Source organism: Mesoplodon mirus, assembly GCF_964341445.2.
Source record: "Mesoplodon mirus genome assembly, chromosome: 9".
In the NCBI taxonomy this organism is placed as follows: domain Eukaryota; kingdom Metazoa; phylum Chordata; class Mammalia; order Artiodactyla; family Ziphiidae; genus Mesoplodon; species Mesoplodon mirus.
Window position 1 is genome coordinate 63,050,115 of NC_138985.1, and position 19,117 is coordinate 63,069,231.

The 19,117-nt window shown below is 41.9% G+C and overlaps 1 long non-coding RNA gene across 1 annotated transcript in view; it reads right to left on the reverse strand.

The window, feature by feature from the left end:
• The window catches only part of LOC309810096, a 115,669-nt gene extending 96,768 nt beyond the window's left edge, over positions 1 to 18,901 (reverse strand). The window contains exons 1-2 of the long non-coding RNA XR_014294938.1: positions 18,771 to 18,901; positions 555 to 602 (exon numbers count right to left, since the gene is read on the reverse strand). This is a non-coding gene — a long non-coding RNA (uncharacterized lncRNA). The remainder of the gene's footprint in view (positions 1 to 554; positions 603 to 18,770) is intronic.
• Between the last annotated feature and the right edge of the window lie 216 nt (positions 18,902 to 19,117).

The window sequence follows — 19,117 nt, forward strand, 5'->3', positions numbered from 1 at the left end:
GGTATTTTGCTTCCCCTTAACCAAGATGAAATCTCTAAAACTGCATAGCCAGAAGCAAAACCCTCAGAAGACTAATAATACTTTAACATCTTCTGTTCACATGTGAATGTTAATTCCACTCTCTGAAGAGAACCACCAAAATGGCATTCGTTAAGATTAAAGCCATATTACTATAGAAATGGGAAATGTATATGTATGCTTCCTATAAAATGCAAATGCTGACAAAGAATGGGTCTCCACTGAGTTCTCTCCACACCTATTTCTTTGCAAAGTTAAACCACACTGGCAAAGCACTTCATAAAAGCAGTATAAAATTCTTAAGTTGCCGGTACTGGCTGCTCTGCTGCCAAGGTAGCCCCGCAGGTTGTTGACAACTGTGTGCCCCCCTGATGAATGCCCACCTATGCTCATGGAACAAGCATACGGCCCTGGTAATGGGGGCAGACAGGAGACATTCCAGACTTTCAGCATCTGGCAAAGTGGAAGAGGCTCCTGCAAAACGCAACTTCTGATTGGTGTTGTCTTGCCCTTGGATCAAGGGCAAGACATCTTACCTGGTTAAGTCCGTTGAAGAATGTGATCTGCAATGGCTTTTTTCATGACTACAAAGAAACAAACAAAAGAAAGGGTTATAGAAAATGCTAGAGCTATATTTTTCCACTGTTTTTTTAACAGGCAGTATTTTTAACAGGTTACTGATAAACTACAATATTCAAATTAATGGTTCATTACTGGGACTGCTTGGTCTAAGGGAATGGAAAGGAGAGATGGGAAAGAATATAGATTTGAGGAGGGAGTAAAGCATGAGGGAAAAAATGTGACAAATAATAGTAGGAGCTAAAAGTTACATAGTGATTTATATATACCAACTCATAGGATCTTCCCAAGAATTCTATAACATCAGTAAATTTTGCATCACCCCAATTTTACATATGAGGAAACTGGGGCATAAGGTGGTTAAAGAGCCTCCATGAAGCCCCACAATGTAATCTGATTCCAGGCTGCCTGGGTCTTATACACTACACTCTACTGCTTCTTATTCGCTGTAGTATTGGATGCCTGTCACATACCAGTGCTCAATAAATATATGTGAAATGAATGAGAGATTTTTCACAACCCCTGCAGCCATTATGTCCTAGACACAATGTCTCTGAGGGTAAGAACTGTCTTAGTCATCTTGTCCTAATCCTCAGCACCTAGCACAATGCCAGTCACACACAGTAGATGCTCCCAAGTTGTCTGATGAAGGAATGAATACAGACTCAAATAGCTATAGGTAGTATGAACCATAAATAGAGAGAATCACATGGTAAAATGAGGAAGAGTGGGTATAGCTCAGTATCTTCCCACAGTTCCATGAGGTGGTCTAGAATAACAAACACAATGGTCGATTTTATTATCCAGTTTCTCCTACCTAACTACTAGTAGGACGCAGAATAGAAATTCTGAATTCCTCTTTGCAAAAGAAAACCTCATGTTCATGATGAATAAAACAATGGGTTCCTGAAGGAGCTCCACTTTCAAAAACATGATATGATCATTTCTACCAAAATGAAGACAACTAAGGAAATATCCAAATCAAAGTTGAACAACAAAGTAGGTGCACAAGCAGTGTTTCTTAACCCTGCCCAGTGAAGTAATCTTTGTTGCAGAGGAAAGGACATACGTTCCTCTGAGACATAGCTATAAGCAACCTGCTTCAGCATAAAATTTCACTGAGGTCTTATATTTTCTCTTAAAAATTCATCTCTTGTTTTGGTATTCTGAGGTGTGTTTGGTTTTGTTTTACCACAAAAATTATGTTGTGATTACTTACCATTATGTAAAATGCAAAGGCCACCATCTGTATCCTTTAGCATTCAACACCCTATGGAATGTGTTAGCCCATTTGAGAAACCAGAAACTGTAGCATCTGGTACAGACTCTCATTTAGAAGAAGCCCAAACATTTAGAAGCAAATTACAAATACATTAAGTGAAATATAAATACAGACCCCAAATGACCGTAATGAAATTAGAATAATTTGGTGTGAGATATGGCATCTGTGCCCTTAGCAAATACCTTCTTAATAACCATCCTGAATAACCACATATAAAGGTAAACAAATAGGAAAGCTAGTTAGGACAGCTCACACTCAGGAATTTCTCCTTCTCCAATGCCACATGGGAGGATTAAACTTCCCCAACTGCCTAAATCTGCCCATGTAATTTGCTGGGTCAAGAAAATGTGACTGGGGCCTCCCTGGTGGCGCAGTGGTTGAGAGTCCGCCTGCCGATGCAGGGGATACGGGTTCGTGCCCCGGTCTGGGAGGATCCCATGTGCCGCGGAGCGGCTGGGCCCGTGAGCCATGGCCGCTGAGCCTGTGCGTCCGGAGCCTGTGCTCCGCAACGGGAGAGGCCACAACAGTGAGAGGCCCGCGTACAGCAAAAAAAAAAAAAGAAAATGTGACTGGAAGTCACCTATGTCCATTCCAGGTGAAAACACTAAAGATTTAACCTGCAATCTCCTATGTTCTATCTTCCCTGCCACATGACTAATAAGGCCATATGTTCCAAGATGATGGCACCTTCCTCAGCCTGGAAGCATGACTTGTCAAACAGGGACAATTGTCGGGGAGATTCATGCAGATGCACAGTGGACTCCAAAGAAGAAATAAACCTTTGTTGGGTTAAGCCACTGAGATGTTGTTAGTGCAGCATAACCTAGCCCGTCCTGGCTGATATGATCCCAGATGTTACACTCAAATTCAAATAGACCAAGCTCCATAAACATTAAAGAGCCCTACCTTATTTCTGTTTTATTAGTCCAGAGCTATAAAACAACAATCTGTAAGCAATATGGTTATTTATATGCAATGCCCAACAGTTTTAGCTAAAGTGTCTCATAAACTGCTCTCTTGAAAAAAATTCTGTCAAATTGGTCATTTAGAAGTGTGTAAACAGTCAGTTGACACTTTTCCTTTCAAACCACTTCAATTGGAAGGGAAAAACCCATACAGTACACTATAAAGTTCTCTACTGACACAGACGATATTGGTGAATATACTACATTAAATACTCATTTCTACTTAATTACCAGCAAATCATACCACAAAGCAAATACAAACTGACAATTAAAAAAAAAAATTACAGGGGACGAGGGGAAGATGGCGGAAGAGTAAGACACGGAGATCACCTTCCTCCCCACAGATACACCAGAAATATATCTACACGTGGAACAACTCCTACAGAACACCTACTGAACGCTGGCAGAAGACCTCAGACCTTCCAAAAGGCAAGAAACTCCCCACGTACCTGGGTAGGGCAAAAGAAAAAAGAATAAACAGAGACAAAAGGATAGGGACGAGACCTGCACCTCTGGGAGGGAGCCGTGAAGGCAGAAAGGTTTCCACACACTAGGAGCCCCTACGCGGGCGGAGACTGCGGATGGCGGAGGGGGGAAGCTTCAGAGCCACGGAGCAGAGCGCAGCAACAGGGGTGAGGAGGGCAAAGCGGAGAGATTCCCGCACAGAGGATCGGTGCCGACCGGCACTCAATAGCCAGAGAGGCTTGTCTGCTCACCTGCCGGGGCGGGCGGGGCTGGGAGCTGAGGCTCGGGCTTCGGTCGGAGCGCAGGGAGAGGACTGGGGTTGGCGGCGTGAACACAGCCTGCAGGGGGTTAGTGTGCCACGGCTAGCCGGGAGGGAGTCCGGGGAAAAGTCTGGACCTGCCGAAGAGGCAGGAGACTTTTTCTTCCCTGTTTGTTTCCTGGTGCGCGAGGAGAGGGGATTAAGAGCGCTGCTTCAAGGAGCTCCACAGACAGGCACGAGCTGCGGCTAAAAGCGAGGACCCCAGAGACGGGCATGAGACGCTAAGGCTGCTGCTGCCGCCACCAAGAAGCCTGTGTGCGAGCACAGGTCACTATCCACACCCCCCTTCCGGGGAGCCTGTACAGCCCGCCACTGCCAGGGTCCCGGGATCCAGGAACAACTTCCCCGGGAGAACGCACGGCGCGCCTCAGGCTGCTGCAACGTCATGGCGGCCTCTGCCGCCGCAGGCTCGCCCCGCCCTCCGTGCCCCTCCCTCCCCCCCCCACCGTGCCCCTCCCCCCCCACCGTGCCCCTCCCCCCCCACCAGGCCTGAGTGAGCCAGAGTCACCGAAGCAGCTGCTCCTTTAACCCCGTCCTGTCTGAGCAAAGAACAGACGCCCTCCAGCGACCTACACGCAGAGGCGGGGCCAAATCCAAAGCTGAGCCCCAGGAGCTGTGAGAACAAAGAAGAGAAAGGGAAATCTCTCCCAGCAGCCTCAGAAGCAGCGGATTAAAGTTCCACAATCAACTTGATGTACCCTGCATCTGTGGAATACGTGAATACACAACGAATCATCCCAAATTGAGGAGGTGGACTTTGAGAGCAAGATTTATGATTTTTTCCTCTTTCCTTTTTGTGAGTGTGTATGTGTATGCTTCTGTGTGAGACTTTGTTTGTATAGCTTCCACCATTTGTCCTAGGGTTCTATCCCTCCGTTTTTTTTGTTTGTTTGTTTGTTTTTCTTAATAATTATTTTTCATTTTAATAACTTTATTTTATCTTACTTTATTTTATTTTACTTTATCTTCTTTCTTTCTTTCTTTATTTCCTTCCTTCCCTCCTTGCTTCCTTCCTCCCTCCTTTCTTTCTTTCTTTCTTTCTTTTTCTACTTCTACTAATTCTTTCTTTCTACTTTTTCTCCCTTTTATTCTGAGCCGTGTGGATGAAAAGCTCTTGGTGCTGCAGCCAGGAGTCAGTGCTGTGCCTCTGAGGTGGGAGAGCCAAGTTCAGGACACTGGTCCAAAAGAGACCTCCCAGCTCCACATAATATCAAACGGCGAAAATCTCCCAGAGATCTCCATCTCAACACCAGCACCCAGCTTCACTCAACAACCAGCAAGCTACAGTGCTGGACACCCTATGCCAAACAACTAGCAAGACAGGAACACAACCCCACTCATTAGCAGAGAGGCTACCTAAAATCATAATAAGTCCAGACACCCCAAAACACACTACCAGACGCGGACCTGCCCACCAGAAAGACAAGATCCAGCCTCATCCACCAGAACACAGGCACTAGTCCCCTCCACCAGGAAGCCTACACAACCCACTAAACCAACCTTAGCCACTGGGGACAGACACCAAAAACATCGGGAACTACGAACCTCCAGCCTGCAAAAAGGAGACCCCAAACACAGTAAGATAAGCAAAATGAGAAGACAGAAAACCACACAGAAGACAGAAAACCACACAAGATAAAAACCCACCAGACCTAACAAATGAAGAGGAAATAGGCAGTCTACCTGAAAAAGAATTCAGAATAATGATACTAAAGATGATACAAAATCTTGGAAATAGAATACACAAAATGCAAGAAACATTTAACAAGGACCTAGAAGAACTAAAGATGAAACAAACAACGATGAACAACACAATAAATGAAGTTAAAATACTCTAGATGGGATCAATAGCAGAATAACTGAGGCAGAAGAACGGATAAGTGACCTGGAAGATAAAATAGTGGAAATAACTACTGCAGAGCAGAAGAAAGAAAAAAGAATGAAAAGAACTGAGGACAGTCTCAGAGACCCCTGGGACAACATTAAATGCACCAACATTCGAATTATAGGGGTTCCAGAAGAAGAAGAGAAAAAGAAAGGGACTGAGAAAATATTTGAAGAGATTATAGTTGAAAACGTCCCCAATATGTGAAAGGAAATAGTTAATCAAGTCCAGGAAGCACAGAGAGTCCCATACAGGATAAATCCAAGGAGAAATACGCCAAGACACATATTAATCAAGCTGTCAAAAATTAAATACAAAGAAAACATATTAAGAGCAGCAAGGGAAAAACAACAAATAACACACAAGAGAATCCCCATAAGGTTAACAGCTGATCTTTTAGCAGAAACTCTGCAAGCCAGACGGGACTGGCAGGACATATATATATATATATATATATTTATATATATATATTTTTTCTGAACCCTTCACCCTCGTGCCTTTGTCCCCACACCCCTTGTTCTGAAGCCCCTCTTTGAGCGGCTTGGAGCTTCCCTTTACATCTGAGCACTTTGTGTATTTGTGTCTGATCCTAGCAGCTCATAATTTCCCAACCACTTTACACCTGGACTTTTTTTTTTTTTTTTTTTTTTTTTTTTGCGGTACACGGGCCTCTCACTGTTGTGGCCTCTCCCGTTGCGGAGCACAGGCTCTGGATGCACAGGCTCAGCAGCCATGGCTCACGGGCCCAGGCGCTCCGCGGCATGTGGGATCTTCCCGGACCAGGGCACAAACTCGTGTCCCCTGCATCGGCAGGCGGACTCTCAACCACTGCTCCACCAGGGAAGCCCCTACACCTAGACTTTCTAAGGGGCGAGGCCGCCTTGCTGAGGGCCAGCTGTCCTGGCTTCTGCCACCTTCCGGCTCTTAACCTTGGGTGCACTACTAACTGTCCACTGGGCATAAAACCATCTCTCAGACAGCGTGGAGGAACAATGAGACAAAATATGGGCACAGCCCTTGACACTATGTCGGCATCCATCCATCCAATCCACCCACCTAGCTAGCTATCGCTTATTAAACTTAACTGCCATAAATTAAAATAATGTTATGGTAAAGGCCCCAGTTTTCTCTATTACCTGCCCATTCTTCTCTTTTTGTTCTTATAGTTACTAATTAACCTTTGAAATCTTTAAAAATTATTTATTGGTCCACATGGAGTGTATTGTGGTTAATACAATCACTTTTACACCTTCAGGAGTTGCCATCAAAAGCCTAGGGGTGTCTTCCTGATACACACGTACACACACACGCAGACACATACATTCATATATATGTTTAGATTCACACACACATACACACACACACAGTTGTGCACACACACAGCAAGCCTTACGTGTGAGTGCTCCTGTGTGGAGTTTGTACTTGCAGAGCTCACAGGTGGACCCTGTGGTTTGGATTCTGTAGAACAGGGAGTGTTCATTTAAGGTTACATTTAATAAGTTTTTAGAAAGCATGTATCACGCCTCACTAGCAATTTTGTTAGGCATCCTGGGGAAACAAAAGAATGAAAGCTCATGAATTATCCATGTCCCCTGGACCTTCTCATTTTGGGGGCTTTCCTCTCATGCACACGAGGTGCTGGGGCAGTGCTGTTACTGGCTCACCTCTGTGGACCCCCCCTACTTTATTGGGTGGACTCCGTGGGTCCTGTAAGTGGAGCTGTGCCCGAGTCAGGGCCTCAGGGGAGGTGTGGGAAACGGTGTTGGGCGTTTACTTCCCTGCCTGGGAGAAGCCCCGTGTTGTACCCGCCCCCACACACCCCTGCAGTTCCACACCCTGCAGGGCTGACTGTACTATGGCCCCACCAGGGGAGGGGGCCAGCCTGATTCTACCCGGCCCATCCCTGGTGGGTCCTCGCTCAGTGCCAGTCTCTGGGGGAGGTTTCAGGTAAGACAGGCCAGTGAGGGAGACAGGCCCACGCGTTGGATTTAAGCCCTGTCAGTTTTGGGGCCACCTGAGTTTTTTGCTGAGTTTCTTCTGGCAGGAAGTACTACTACCCCTAATTAACATTCACACGGGCCTTGGCCAAATGCTTACTGCACGGGTAGCGAGCATCGTTAACCTTGCTTCCAAATGAGGAAACTGAGGCTCGGGTTGCATGCCTGCCCCATTGCCCTGCCCGCCTCCCAAGGAGGGATGCTCAGCAGAGTTCCTGCAGGTGGGATGGGAGCCAGGCTCCCACAGGGGCTGAGGGACCGAGCCCTGACTGCTCTGCCCAGGGTGCGTGGGGCTGGCTGGGAGGAACAGGAAGGGGTCCAGAACCCAGGAGCTGTGGCTATTCCACAGAGTAGTTCTGCCTGGATTACGAGGTAGGTGCCCGCAGTTGTATAAGTAGATGCTCAAGAGTGCATTAAAAATGCATTGTTGAAAATGGGTTCAAGTGTGAACAAAGATGGGCATGAAGGTCGGTCCCTGTATTTTTAGAGGCTAATTAAAGTGCGTAAACAACGATAAATCCAGATAACCCATATCGTCTAAAATCACCGTTAAGCATTCACTAAAGAGCTCACTGCATAGGACACTGTGCTGGTGACCCGCAGAGGGTCCTGAGGTCATGGCCATCATGGCCATCAAGCCATGCGTGCTTTTGCCCATGCTTAGAGCAGACTGTGTCCAGACGGCTGGCCCCAGGGACCTTCGCTTCCCACACTCGTACATCTCTGCAGCCCTGTGCTGGGACAGGTGTGGGCTCTCCCATGGCCGTGTCTGAAGGCAGGACATATTTAAAGTGATGAAGGAGAAAAACCTGCAACCAAGATTACTCTACCCAGCAAGGATCTCATTCAGATTTGATGGAGAAATTAAAACCTTTACAGACAAGCAAAAGCTGAGAGAGTTCAGCACCACCAAACCAGCTTTACAACAAATGCTAAAGGAACTTCTCTAGGAAAGAAACACAACAGAAGGAAAAGACCTACAATAACGAACCCAAAACAATTAAGAAAATGGGAATAGGAACATACATATCGATAATTACCTTAAATGTAAATAGACTAAATGCTCCCACCAAAAGACACAGATTGGCTGAATGGATACAAAAACAAGACCCATATATATGCTGTCTACAAGAGACCCACTTCAGACCTAGAGACACATACAGACTAAATGTAGGGGATGGAAAAAGATATTCCATGCAAATGGAAACCAAAAGAAAGCTGGAGTAGCAGTTCTCATATCAGACAAAACAGACTTTAAAATAAAGACAAAGAAGGACACTACATAATGATCAAGGGATCGATCCAAGAAGAAGATATAACAATTGTAAATATTTATGCACCCAACATAGGAGCACCTCAATACATAAGGCAAATACTAACAGCCATAAGAGGGGAAATCGACAGTAACTCATAGTAGGGGACTTTAACACCCCACTTTCACCAATGGAGAGATCATCGAAAATGAAAATAAATAAGGAAACACAAACGTTAAATGACACATTAAACAAGATGGACTTAATTGATATTTATAGGACATTCCATCCAAAAACAACAGAATACACATTTTTCTCAAGTGCTCATGGAACATTCTCCAGGATAGATCACATCTTCAGTCACAAATCAAGACTTGGTAAATTTAAGAAAATTAAAGGAATTAAAGATGATACAAGTACATGGAGAGATATACCATGTTCTTGGATTGGAAGAATCAACATTGTGAAAATGACTCTACTACCCAAAGCAATCTACAAATTCATTGCAATCCCTATCAAACTACCACTGGCATTTTTCACAGAACTACAACAAAAAATTTCACAGTTTGTATGGAAACACAAAAGACCCCGAATAGCCAAAGCAATCTTGAGAACGAAAAACGGAGCTGGAGGAATCAGGCTCCCTGACTTCAGACTATACTACAAAGGAACAGTAATCAAGACAGTGTGGTACTGGCACAAAAACAGAAAGATAGATCAATGGAACAGGATAGAAAGCCCAGAGATAAACCCACGCACACATGGTCACCTTATCTTTGATAAAGGAGGCAGGAATGTACAGTGGAGAAAGGACAGCCTCTTCAATAAGTGGTGCTGGGAAAACTGGACAGGTACATATAAAAGTATGAGATTAGATCACTCCCTAACACCATACACAAAAATAAGCTCAAAATGGATTAAAGACCTAAACGTAAGGCCAGAAACTATCAAACTCTTAGAGGAAAACATAGGCAGAACACTCTATGACATAAATCACAGAAAGATCCTTTTTGACCCACCTCCTAGAGAAATGCAAATAAAAACAAAAATAAACAAATGGGACCTAATGAAACTTCAAAGCTTTTGCACAGCAAAGGAAACCATAAACAAGACCAAAAGACAACCCTCAGAATGGGAGAAAATATTTGCAAATGAAGCAACTGACAAAGGATTAATCTCCAAAATTTATAAACAGCTCATGCAGCTCAATAACAAAAAACAAACAACCCAATCCAAAAATGGGCAGAAGACCTAAATAGACATTTCTCCACAGAAGATATACAGACTGCCAACAAACACATGAAAGAATACTCAACATCATTAATCATTAGAGAAATGCAAATCAAAACTGCAATGAGATATCATCTCACACCAGTCAGAATGGCCATCATCAAAAAATCTAGAAACAATAAATGCTGGAGAGGGTGTGGAGAAAAGGGAACACTCTTGCACTGCTGGTGGGAATGTGAATTGGTACAGCCACTATGGAGAACGGTATGGAGGTTCCTTAAAAAACTACAAATAGAACTACCATATGACCCAGCAATCCCACTACTGGGCATATACCCTGAGAAAACCATAATTCAAAAAGAGTCATGTACCAAAATGCACCTCTATTTACAATAGCCAGGACGTGGAAGCAACCTAAGTGTCCATTGACAGATGAACAGATAAAGAAGATGTGGCACATATATACAATGGAATATTACTCAGCCATAAAAAGAAACGAAATTGAGCTATTTGTAATGAGGTGGATGGACCTAGAGTCTGTCATACAGAGTGAAGTAAGTCAGAAAGAGAAAGACAAATACCGTATGCTAACACATATATATGGAATTTAAGAAAAAAAAATGTCATGAAGAACCTAGGGGTAAGATAGGAATAAAGACACAGACCTACTAGAGAATGGACTTGAGGATATGGGGAGGGGGAAGGGTAAGCTGTGACAAAGCGAGAGAGAGGCATGGACATATATACACTACCAAACATAAAATAGATAGCTAGTGGGAAGCAGCTGCATAGCACAGGGAGATCAGCTCGGTGCCTTGTGACCACCCTAGAGAGTGGGATAGGGAGGGTGGGAGGGAGGGAGATGCAAGAGTGAAGAGATATGGGAACATATGTATATGTATAACTGATTCACTTTGTTATAAAGCAGAAACTAACGAACCATTGTAAAGCAATTATACTCCAATAAAGATGTAAAAATAAATAAATACATAAATAATAAAATAAAAAAATTACAATCAATTTTATTAATTTTCAAAATTCTGATGTTCTATTACTTAGCAGCTCAGCCAATTTTGAAAGTTATACAAACTCAATTTTTGTAGACGTCTCCATCCATCTACGTGAAGGTTTCTTAAACTTGGCACTATTAACATTTCAGACTGGATGGTTTTCATTAAGGGAAGCAGCTGTCCTGTGCATTGCAGGATGTTGAGGAGCATTCTCGGCCTCTACACACTAGATACCAATAGCACCTTCTCAGTTGAGACAACCAAAAAATGTCTCCAAACATTTCCAAATGTCTCCTAGCAGACAAAATCACCCCCAATTGAGAACCACTAATCAACTTCAAAGTTCCACACACAAAAAAATGCGAATATAAGCAGCTCTTTTCAGGAAGCAACTCTCTGCAGGAGGCCTTTTGTCTTGTCACTTTAGTAAAGCTATATTTTAAGTAATCTTTACACCAGATGCCCCCATGCTTAACTAACCTCCATCCCAAGCACACCTTTCAAATCTTTTGATCACACAATGCCTTGCCTAACCTATTGATTCTTTCTTTAGATTAAAGAAGTAGAAATGAAGAATACATAATTAACAGATGAGTAGATCTTTTGGCCAGCTTCCCCTTTAGTAATCTCATGAGCAGATGGTGTCAACAAGATACCACCTAAAGAAAGATCACAAGGAGTAAACAAGCCTGCACACTGTGGGAGATGACACGAGTCTGACCCCCTTACTCAATGATTAATGAAATACTTCACCTTTTTCCCTTTAAGAACTTTCATGACCAAGCAGAATCTTCAAAGTTGATTCTGGGACATGAGTTTGCCTTCTCCCCAGGTTGCTGGCCTCCTGAATAAAGCAAACTTCCCTTTTCCAATCAACACCTGTCTCTTGAGTATTGGCTTTTGAGTGGCGGGCAGCTGAATCTGAGGTCAATAACATGAATTCCATCCTACAGCCCCTTTGCTGCCTTACTGAAGTGACTAACAATAGCACAATAAAAATGGTATAACAGAATTTTACTTTCTTTTACTATTACATAAAGAAAGCAAATATTAATCGTTAAAAATTAGAAAATAAAAATTTGCAGAACTAACAAAATAATTACTTGTAATCTCATCTCAGTTAGCATGTTTACAGACAGGTATTCCTTGGATTCACTCATTCAACAGTAACCAAGTGACTGCTTTGTGCTGGGCACTGTCCCAAATGTCAGAGATAGAGTGTTGAGGCAGACAGATTCTAGCCTTTCTGGAGCTTACAGCTTCATGGTGCCTTCAATAACAACAGCAAATAATGATAAGAATCATAAGGAAAAGTGCAGGCTCCTATGGTCCTACAGCATTGGCTTGAGGTGTTGTCTCAGGGAAGCCTCTTTGAAGAAACAGCATCTTAGCGGAGAACAGAAGGGTGTGGAATAACAATGGCTAGCACTCCAGTGGTGCTTGCTACCTGCCAGGCATTTTTCTAAGATTCTACGCATAATAACTCATTAGTCCTCTGAACAACCCTGTAAGATAACTGCAATTATTATCCCTGTTGTAAAGATAGAATATGGGTTCAGACATGAAGTACCTTGCCCCAGACCACAAAGCTAGTATGTGGCAGAAACAGAATCTGAACCTGGTCTGTGTCCCTAATGACTAGGACAAGGACAATCTGCCCACCACCACCCCCAAAGTGAGCCAGGCAGAGTGGAGGAAGAGGGATTCTGGCAAAGGAGGCTGTGGTGCACTATTTTCCCAGACAAGGAGGCGTGACCTTCCAGCCACCAAGAGAGAACACAGAGGATACTGAACTCCACCTCATTATATACTTATGGTAGTTCCCTAGTGAAATGCAGCCTCCTTAAATCCTTTCTTGGGAGAAGATGAGGTATAAATTATTTATAAATTAATTAATTATGATGAGAAGTAAGCAACAGAATAGTCTAACACTGAAATTGAAAAGAGAGGTGGCAAGTTCCAAAAGGTTGAATTCATAACAGCAACTCATTCAAATACATATTGTAGATGAGTCAGGAGGTCTGAATTTCTAGGCTAATAAACTCGTATGTTTTGAGCTGAAGTGAATGCTCTCATGATGCTTCTGCAAGTTGTGTGGTTGCAATAAGATAAAGGTAACGCTCCTCACTAAAATGATTTCCAGAAACTTCAATGATCTAAATCACTCCCTAAATCTGGTGATGACACAGTTAATCTTATAAATCTAAGAACATTCACTATGACAATACGGATTTCAATACTACTGAATATGCTCCTTTTATTGCTTTTATTATTTGAGATACTGTTGGTTTAATTTCTATATGACTGCATTATATATAAATTCTAAATATTACAAAAGGGAATCATAAAAGTAAATATTTTGCTTTTTTAATTCACTTCCTATATGAATTATACTTCTTTTCAGAATTTAGAATACATGTAATTATCTGTTGGTTAGAATATTAGGCTAATAAAACTATATTTATGTATTTGATCTATATGTCAAATTGCTCTGTGGATATAGCTGCTTTGGGCATCTCAGCATAATCTACTATCAGATTTAGAAAATAACTCAAAAGCAGTGGGGACCACTAATTTCATTTTCATCTATGAAGCATCTTATAGATACCAAAATCTCAAGGAATGAGTTGCTCTGATTAATTGCATTTTCTGGATAACTGAGACTTATCTAGAAAAGGTTTAGTATCCCATCCCTAGAGTTGAAAATATACTGGTAGATGTTCTTGCCATAGCAAATCATATTTTAATCTTTGTGTGAGGACAGATAATACAAAGGATGATCATATGGAAATTAAAAATAATTTTACAGTATTGCAAATGGAAGTGACAGAACGAGCATGAGATTGTGTTGAATATGTACTCATCTCAGAGCCTAACCATTGCTTTTGAAAAAAACTACTAATGTTGCTTCATTCTATTATCACTTGTCCCATTATGAAAAAGTGAACTGCAAAAGAAAATGGGTTTGATTCTTGTTAGTGTTATTGCACGAGGAATAACTGAGAGGGATAAAAAGAATGTGCTGGATATTTTAGTACACATGATATTTTTATTTCCCCCAACAAGCAAAAATAATCTTCCTTTTCTATTACTATAATTAAATGTAATTCTCAGCTATTTTGAAACTCACACAGCAGTGTCTACTATAATTTGATACTGCTTAAGTTCATTGTTGCTTATTTATCAGCCAATTAAGAGGCAGCAATATACTGGATTAAAAAGCGGTATGAGTATGTGTGCATGCTTTTTTAAACTACCTCCCGTGTGCTGCCTAAACTCAAATCTTGCTGGGAACTTTTGATAAAACTCTCTCTTGCTTTTACTCTTCTGAGTATTTGTTTCTCTCTAGGGAAAAGGTATTAAATAATTTTGTTGAGACTAACAAACTATGTTAGTTCTCTTTTCAAATTGTGTATTGTAACCATTTCCTACCTACATTTTACAGAAGTGACTGTAACTCAAAGAGCAGTGGCATGTTTATAATTACGCCCTTAATTAATGGAGTAGAATGCAGGCACTTTTTTTTTTTTTTTTTTTTTTTCGATACGCAGGCCTCTCCCTTTGTGGAGCACAGGCTCCAGACGCGCAGGCTCAGCGGCCACGGCCCACGGGCCCAGCCGCTCCACGGCATGTGGGATCCTCCAGGACCGGGGCACGAACCCGCGTCCCCTGCATCAGCAGGCGGACTCCCAACCACTGCGCCACCAGGGAAGCCCTGCAGGCACTTTTATACTCTAACGCCCAGCGATTCTCAAAGTCTAGCCCCAGACCAGCAGCATCAGTACCACCTGGGACTTTGTTGGAAATGCACATTCTCAGGCCCCACCCCAAACCTACTAATTCAGAAACTCTGAGGATGGGACCCAGCCATGGTTGACCAAGCCCTCCAGATGATTCTGATGTACATGAAAGTTTGAGAAGCAATGCTTTAGGCTGAAGGGTAAGGGGACTTACCCAAGGTTAGGCACTACTTCAAGACAGGTTCTCCCCATTTTCAACATCCCATTTCTCCAGACTGAGTCATTAATTTAGACTTTTTGAAACATCAGCACTGACCTGTTATCAACGAATGGTCAATCATCTAGTTTTCTCTAAATTCATAAGGAAGGGATACCCAGATACTGTCCAGTATACACTCTTATGATATGAATAGCCCCCAAATAACTGAGAGAATCTGGTCATTCTCCTCACAGCTACATTGGCCCCAACCAGCTCACTGTGGACGCCTCTGCTAGAACCACAAGATGAAGATTAGTGTTGCCGCTGTTGTTGCCGATTAGTGAAACTTGACCAGAGTCCTAGTTTGACCAGATTTTTTAAATATTGCAAAACCAAATGTGGATTGTTCTCCGAAATATTAGTATTTTACACTGCTTCATGCAAATAATAGTCATTATTAGAAGAACAAAGCCTTATCAATAAATCTCAATGTACTTTAATAAATGGAACTGAATTTCCTAACAAAATTGAGAGAGAGCGTAAAGTTCTTTGTATAAACTGATCTGGAAAATGAGTCAGAAAATATTTTCTGACGAGTTACCGTTTCAAAACAGAGTTATAAAGCCAACCAGCTAATCAGTTTCCTTTCTTAACTGCTCCCTTCTTGCTAGTTGGAGGGAAGGGTGGGTTGGAGAGGGAGGGGAAAAGGTGGGGTTCCAGGCACACAGAGAAGGCAAGGCATGAAATCAGCCGGATTCAGGAACTAGAAGGAGATTCGTTAATGGTGTAGGGCAAGTGATGAGGAGAGGAGATCAACTGACGAACGAGGCCAGAAGTAGGCAGGTACTTATCATGAAGGACAAGGTGAGGATTTATTCCTAAAGGTGGCCAGAATTCATTACAAGATTTTAAGTAAGACAGTGTTGTGATCAATCCAGAATTACAGTACAATCACTTTGCCAACAAACGATAGAAGGATGGATTCTAGGGAGAAAATGGTGAAGAGCAACTGCCATCAGGACAAAGGTGGTAAGAACCAAAACTAAAAGCACTATCAGTGGGAACAGAGAGAAGAAAACGGATTCAAGGGATACATAGGAGGTAAACAGACCTTCCACTGGAGAACTCTACTTAGGAAATAACAACCATGAGCCTCTAGCCTTCTCTCAAGAGTCCTTGCACTAAAAAAAAAAATGGCTTACAAACTTTTTAGTTAAATCACTTCTGAATCACACTCACATACAAATATTTGCTGGAGAGGAAAGGGGACACCAACTCTCTGTCAAACACAACCAGATTTTGAAGCCCAGTTTAGACTCAACTAGAGAAACACTCCCTACAGGCACCCATGTGCATGTACACGCACACACACACACACAAACTCACACGTGTGTGCACGTGCACATTCTACCATTAGATGATGGCCTTACAATTGAGTTGGGAAAGGCATCTGTCCAAACTACCTTATCCACACCATGGTCTGGGCGATTCTCTCTCCTCAGCCTCCCCCATTCCCAACCTAGCCAGTTCTTTAGCTGGTCTACTGGAATTGCTTTCTAAATTGCCTGTGCCCACCACACCAAGCATAGATTTTCTGATTACTTCCAGTTAAACTTAAAAAAAAATGTCATGATTACTTAAAGACATGAGCCTTCAGTGGGCACCATTTTTTTAAACCCTTTTCCTTTCACTTGTCTCCACTCAAGGTTACACCCTCCATTTCTCCATCTTTTCATTACCAGCTAGTTGTATGGAGGTTCCACAGGTGAGAACGTGGGCAGTTGTTATTATGTAATTGTTGTTATTATGTAATATTATGTTATTACTGTTTTACTCTCTGGTTTTTGAGTACTCTTTGGGCAGCACTCATGTTTGGTTGCCAAAGCATGGCTACCATGGTAATATCAACAGATAGCAATATTTTAAAAAGAAAACAGCAAATTAAAAGCTTATTTTAAATGAAACAGTGAGCAAAATAGGTACAACTCAGTCAAGAGGCAGATTGCTACTGAGTAATTCTCCTCTCCTGGGCACACAATGTTTTTTTAAAGAGCAGCCATTCTCCAGGGGAACATTAAAGATAAATAGTCTGCTTGTTTGTTTTTTACTTACCTCTCAGAGTATTTCTTTAGTGGAGAAAGTTCCTGGTTTTTCAGTAGTTAGCCTAGGTGAGGAAGCAATCGTGTCTGCTTCCCCAAAATATCATTGCTGACCTCTCTGAGCACTCCATTGAGGTCAGGGTGGTATTTTTCAGTCCTCAAACCTCTCAGAGAAATGTTCAGCCTTTCACTATTTTACGTACTCTCTCAAGAACTCATGTACAGAAATCCCACTACAGTAAAACCTCAACAAGGCAGAATACAAATAATGAACACGTCAGTCCCCTGGCAGCCGCTGCTAATAGCCAGGCTTATGTAAAACTAATTTCTTAAGTTGAAATTGGTTTATTTGTGAGGTATGGCATTATATAATGTAACATTTAGCTGTTCTATTTAATAAAATTGGTCCTATTCTTGGCAAGTAAAAAAGCCCTAATATTAAATTATGCAATTTCCATGCTTTTCAATTTCTTGTGTGCCAATGTTACAGAAAGCCCAATTTGAAATATAAATAGGAGAATGTTACATTTTGTGCAAGTAGAGATTCAATAGTGATCTGAACTCTTTTTTTCCTTTAAAATATGTCTTTTAAATGCACATGTGATAGCTCCTGCATTTTCATAACATCTGAATTCTGAACTTCTAAGCAGCAATCAAAGCTGCAGGAGCTGACCTACTGCAATTTTACTGCCGTGGCAAAATCAGCCCCTTTATTCCATGGTACACATTTTCAAAGACAGTCTCAGCAGTGTGCTTTTTTTATGACTCCAGTTTATGCAACTTTTCCTTAGGACCTTACCTCATCCATATATCTGAGATTCCTAAATGCAGCGAGCTGTCAAGTCATAGCATTATTTTCTTTTTCATCAGTAAAGTATCAGTACAGAACAGAGAATGAGGAATAAGTTGGGGTCACAGACATGCTGGGCATGTATCCTCTATGAAATCCATTCAGAAGTTATGAAAATGTAGGAGCTGACACTTGTACATTTAAAGGTATATATATTCAAAAGAAGGGGGAAAAGAAGAGTTCACATCATTTCAGAACTAGGGTTCTTTGTGAATAAAGGGCAAGTATCCTAATGGATACTGGAGGCCAGAAGCTCACACGGGGCCACAGCTGAAATTAATAGTGAGCAACTTCTAAGCAAGACCTCTAAAGGGAATGATTCAAAAGAGAAAAACCAAACTGCATGCATTCTTTTACTCCCTGCCAGAAAATCGGGGTCTCATAAATTCACTGAGACATCCAATGAGAACACAACTGGGATTTTCCCACTTGCAGAAAAATCAAAGATGGCCATTTGGAAGGGAAGACAAGGGGGGCTTCTGAATCAAGGATTATAGTACTGGACAGGACTATGCAGGTCAGAGACGAAGATTTTTTCCAAAAATATCATCCTTTGAGTAATTATGTATTATCTGTTTTCCTATAGTTCCTAGAGCTATAAAACCAATGCATACCAACGTAATTTCTTTATATTTTATGAGACTTCAGCATTTCTATCTTTGTCCTTAACTAAGCTTTTGGTTGGAAGTGTCAGTTTGAGTAGAACCCCAGGAGTGAGCATAACCCCTCTACATGGGTCTAAAGAACAGAGAAGTGTACGGATGAACTTCCTTTAGCCCCTAACACCAAAGAGCTTCTCACCTCCCACAAGTAGAACTCTCTTGTATTTTGTGATTCTGAGGATACCAAGGAGAGTTTCAAGGAAAAGGAGTTACTCACCCAACAGACAAGATAAAGATCCATTCAACTCAGTAGTGTGTGAGCCGAGCTTCCACTAAAGCAAGGAACTCAACATGTCATAATTTTCAAGGCAGCTTATAAAATCCAATTTCATCTCTCAGCAACGTGTAGCTGATAATGCTTGTCACCTGGATGGCCTGCAGATGTGTTTTAAGGATAAAAAAGACACTGAATTTAATTTACAACTTTCTCTAAAAAGAAGAGAGCTTTTCTGAAGTTAATAGAAAACATAACATTGAAAATTAGTACGCTTTTTCAGATACAGATAAATGTTAATCATATTAGCAAACCAAAGGAATTATTTATCTATTTCAGTTAAAATATCT